Below are 6,000 nucleotides of genomic sequence, written 5' to 3' on the forward strand. Positions count from 1 at the left end.
CCTATTGCCTTGGGAGTCCCCTATCTTCGTAACCTTCGTTGGGTCGCGGACAGATTCCTTATCCTCAGAGTCTCTGCAGGGTCGCGGACGATCCTCGAGGGAGGAAGCTCGATCGTGATCCTACAGCCTCAAGATGCTGGCATGACTTTCCGAATGTTTTTTAATGGCGGGAAATAGATCCCCCTGATTTCACCGCATACATCTCCTCCTTTGAACTCTAGTGGATGCCTGTTTCGATCAACATATTTCTTCATTTGTTTTTGTGCCTTGTTCAAACTATTTGTTGCTTCTTCCATCATGACTTATCGATCCCAACCATAGAGATTTGCAGCTGGACTTAATACCACTTTTGTCATGACCCAAACTGTTGGCCCGCGACAAGCACCTAGTGCCTTACCCAACCCAGTACCAACGTTGCATATCTTTCTTATCATACCATCATGAGTAAATGTGCCAAAAGGGCTGTCATGAGATAACCAAAATAAAACATAAGGGAATACTAGACATAAAATGACCCAACATGATATAGAAACTATACATGTGACATACGTGCCTATAAGGACGACCTGATCATTTGTAAACTCAAAACATAGGCCGACAAGGACATACAAGTATTCATATACATGACATATCTCTACAAGCCTCTAAGAGTACATAAAATTCATAAAGGTTGGGACAGGGACCGCCATACCAATCAATACATGTAAAAATCATTCTGACCAAATAGGTAACTCCAGAGCAAGTGGAGTGCACCAACACCTTCCGCTAAGCTGATAGCTTATTAGGAGGACTGTCAACCTATCTATCAAAACCTGCAGGCAACAAACGCAGCGTCCTCAGGCAAAAGGGACATCATTACAAATAAAGTATCGAGTATTTAAGGAGTGAAAAGTAGTATATAAATGACATGAAAGAAACATGGAGTAAAGGACTCAACCTGTAAGTCTGAATAGCTCTGTGAATCATGAAACATTTACAATGCCATGCATGTGCGTATAAATGTCATATCATGCATAGGTATATGCATACATAATATCATCAAGCCTCTGAGGGCATACAATCATATATTCTCGGCCTCTGTGGGCGAAATCATCAACGTATACCAGCTGATCAGGTGGTGGTGCGTATATAATGCCATAACCTTTTCCCATATCCCATATACATATAATATACACGTATATAATGTCATTTGGTCATTGGTTAATGTACATGTATAAATTAATACAATGCATAAGAAGTTAGTCAATAAGATCTCTCGGGATGTCATAAAATCAATATGCCTTCTGTTAGTATCATGAAATAAACTTTATCAACTTACGTATTTTGTGAGACCCATGAACAAACAATATAATAATAGGACAATGGGGAATCAAGAACATAGGCACCCCTATACTTCAGAGAATAGAGTAATTTGTGAAAGTTCCGCGTTTGTTTATTTCAAATGTATCATATGGATCATGCCAAAAGGAAAAAACGGATAGCCTTAACATATCTTAACTCCGTTGATTCCTTAATTCCTTCCAAGAATTTCTTCAAACAACTCAACTAAATCTACCATAGCATAAGGAGATTCAAAATCAGTGCCAGTGTTGAGTAAAGGCTATGTCCACAACTTAAATTAGTAGCTCGTTTATGTAAATTTGGTCAGCATCTCCCCTATAAAAGGGTCTCCTCCAATAACATATACCAACAAAACAACTAGAGAAATTCAGCAAGATATAAATATCAATAACAAGACACCATATAGCAACAACAAGTCACAACTACTTCACGACAAGCGGCAAGCTCCGACTGGAATCTGTATACCCAATATCACCCTTTATAGATTTATTACTTTAACTTAAATGTATCATTAACATGATAATGGAGTCATTCATCGATGATTTCATCCTTATACCATATATTTATAACAATAAAAATAATCCACAACTCCAACTATCCTCAATTAGCAACTTTATTCACTATTTCATGTCTAGTCCATCCATTTAACTTAATCAACATCAAGATAACCTTAAGATCATGAAATAACATAATACATATACCTCCTATAGCAGATTCAAGTCAAAATACAAGTTATATTTAGCTTACATCCCTCAATGGCAATACAACACCAATAGAAAAGACTTACGCTAATCCAAGTAATAGCTTGTAGTTTATTATCCAAACAACTTAACCAACATGCAAGAAAGCTTAAGCACAATTAGAAGGTTGATATACTCACCTTAGCTAGTAGCAAAAACTTGAAATTTCAGCCAAACACAGTCCACAATTATCCTCAATGACCACACAACCACAAAGAGGTGTTGTTCTTCAATAGAATTAATTTTTGATTGAATCACTTCAAACCCTTATAGTATCTATTTATAAGAGTTAGGAGAAGTTTGGAGACGAAGTTGGGTAAAAAATTATCAAAAAATAGGCGTCCAAATCATTTATAAAGTGAAGCAGGTCAAGCACCACTTAAGTGGGTCCCATTGGGAGCTGCTTGCGCAATCTCGCAAAAATGCAAATATCTCTTAAATCCAATGTCGTATCAACAAAAGGTTTAATATGTTAGAATCTACACTCGTAGATATTCATTTTGGTTGGTAGATCATCCCGTAATTCCATGTATAATTGGAGAAAAATTCAACTACATTTGATCTAATTTTCAGCATATTTATGAATGTAACTTGTGATGACCTTTGCCAACTTTTGTTCCATAATTTTCTTGACTTCAAAACAAAGCACATGACTACCATACGACTAAAATAACTCATAAAATAATCTTCTTATCATGTTAATAATCCCAGTCTCACCCCAAAGTACATGTTATAACATTCACAACTTGTCGACTTTCGACGAAACTTATTTTCTTCAATTGGTTTAGCTTCTAAGCTTTCCAGCTCTCTTGGTACTTGTTATTCATGATCTTAAATATTTTTAAACTTCAAGTTAACATGAGTAACTTACGTTATACGCTTCCCAATGTAATCTCATTTCTAAGCTTAAATTAATTTACTTATGACGTACTCTCACATACGAAAACATGGGGTGTAACATATGTGGACTGAGGTAGCATGGGACCGCTCATGCATATGGGTATGATGAGTTAATTCTACTAAGTTACAACTTAGGACTGACTCTTGGCACGTTTAAGGACTAATGTATGTTTAAGTGGGAGAGAACGTAACGACTCGATTGGTCATTTTGTGTGCTAACCTTAATTTCCGTATTTTGAGACCTCTTATAGCTCTATTTCATGTTTCTTAATTTGCGTGCTTGGTACGTGTCGTCTTCCAGAAAGTTTTTACATAAAATTTTGAAGAAAATTGATATTTGGCTTAAAATGAGATTCTACTTGACTACAGCCAATATTCTTGGTAAACGACCTCGGATTTATTTTTTAACGATTATGTTAGGTTCGTATGATGTATTTGGACTTGTATGAATGTTTGGTTGGGGTATGGGGTAATCCGAGCGTATTTCGGTGCATTATGTGAAAATTATGAAAATGAGTTTTTAAATTGAAAATCATGAGTTTTGATGGTAGATTCTTGTTATTTGATGACATTTTGATGATTTGGAGTAGAAAGCAAGTTTGTAGGGTATTATGACACTTGTGTGCATGTTCTGTTTGGAGCCCGAGGAGCTTGGATGATTTAGTTATTATATGTCTTCACTTACTATATGCTTTTACATGCCATATGTCTTCACTGATTAAATGCCTTACTTGCAACATGCTTCCACTTTCTATATGTTTTCATATATTGAATGACTTCATGTGATCCTGTTCGTACTTGATAAACGTCTTTACTCATTCGTGTTCTACTCTCTTTTACGTAACTGGATTAGGTGACTTTTAGATTAGTTGTGTGTTATGTTTTGTGGAGGCCTTGTCATTATATACGATAGACTAGCTTTTGATATTAAACTGCTCATCTACTCTGTTTGAGTTATATTACCTAGTTGAATATCGTGTGTTCATCTTCTTAGTGTTACATTGTGACCATTTCTCGCATGTGGTTGTTGTTGTGGTTTCATATAACAATACCGTATCTTGGAATCGGTTTACACGTTTCACATTGTTTGATACATATATGGAACCGGGTTGCACGTTGCAACAGTGTTGATCGATATTGGGATCAAGTTGCATGTCACAACAGGTTTATTTTATATGTGGGATTGGGTTGCGTGCTGCAACGGAGAAGATGGAATACGATTATTCTTATCTTTGATTCTTGTTATCTTATTGTGTTATGAGACTATGAAGTGATGATATTAAGGGGCCCTCTGTCAGTTGTATCCTTATTTCATTTATTATGTGATTATTTGTTTATCTTTATCCTATTGCTCTTTTTGCTTATCATTTGCACAGGTAAAAGCAATAATTGAGCATCTTTTAACTTAAAACCTCGGCACTACTTCATCGAGGTTAGTTAAGATATTTACTAAGTACACAAGGTCAGTTATACTTCTTCACTTTTTGTGCATATCTTGAGCCGTGTAGCTGTGAAAGATGAATCCTTGCACTGAAGACGTTCCAGCGTTCCAACTACAAGCTACCTCTTGTTCATGGTAATTTAGGACTTAAACTCTATTTACGTAAATTTCAAACAGATATTGTACTGATTATTTATCTCGGTATGTAAATCTAAATCATAGTTGCTCATGACTTGTACTACCAGTCCTTGAAAATTTTTATACAATTCAATTATTTTATTTCTTGTTATTAATGATCTATCAATTGAGTTACTTGTTCTATGCTTGGCTTACCTAGCATTAGGGTTAGGTGTCACCACAACTATCTGGTTTTCGGGTCGTGACACTAAGAAATTAGAACTTTATTTTAATTTAAAATTCACTCACATGAAAATTTAAAAATCTTATCAATTAATATATTGTTAAGAATAATTTTTTTTTGAAAGAAATTTGTGTATTTGAAAGATATGATTCTAAGATCCTTATTATCCTTATCCAACAATATCTACCTAGAAAACATTCATAAACTTAATTTAAAAAGGAGCAACTGAAAATTGGTGATCAGACTTATGGCCACATACAACTCTTTTTCTGTCCTTATGTATTGCTTATTTGATGAAATCTTATAACTTTCAAATGGATTTTGGATTATATGGTACTATATATATATAGTACCATATTAGAAGAAACTACTCCAATTTGAATTGATAATTTTTTGTTTTTGTTATTATTTTTTATATTTTAAAATAATTTTAAAACTTCAAATTGAAGTTACTTCCATATTTGAATTAGTGGTTTTTTTTAGATTCATTTTTATTTTCAAATTAGTATTTATTCTCGCGCGATGCACGGAAAATATTTTGTATTATCTTGACATTTGGCTTAATCTTATGAATAATAATTTTTTTGTCCTAAAATTGTTAAGCGGCTTTTTATTATATTGTCACTTGGTTTAATATTATGTCTTTGCCTATCCTTTTATTACATATGGATAATGTAATATATAATATATAGATACCTCCTTTAATAAAACGTAGATAATATAGATTTCTTAGTTCGTCCAAAATATATATTTTTTATTATTTTGTATAAAAGTTTAATTTTTTTATTTTTCCCTACATTATTAAAAAAAATCTCCTACATTATATGGAATACGCAATAAGACTTTTTTTCTATTTTATTTTAAATATAATTTTTTAATTTTTATATTTTTTATTTAACCCAAAATATATGTTCTTTTATTAATTTGTATAAAACGAATTTCATATATTTAGAAATTTTTTAACAATTTATGGAATAAGCAATTACATGTTTTGTTTATTTTATTTTTGACATAAAGATATTGCTTTTTCAAATTCAAATTAAACTTTTCTTCTTATATTAAAATTTAAAACTAGTAACTAGTTATTAATGATAAATAATCCATAATTTAATTTTCTTAAAATTTAAATTCAAAAAGAAACTAACTATTAACTAATCTAACTAACATTGTCCTAAAATTGCGAAGAAGCTTTTTATTGTATTGTCACTACGCTTACT

Source organism: Nicotiana tabacum, chromosome 3, assembly GCF_000715075.1.
Source record: "Nicotiana tabacum cultivar K326 chromosome 3, ASM71507v2, whole genome shotgun sequence".
NCBI lineage: Eukaryota > Viridiplantae > Streptophyta > Magnoliopsida > Solanales > Solanaceae > Nicotiana > Nicotiana tabacum.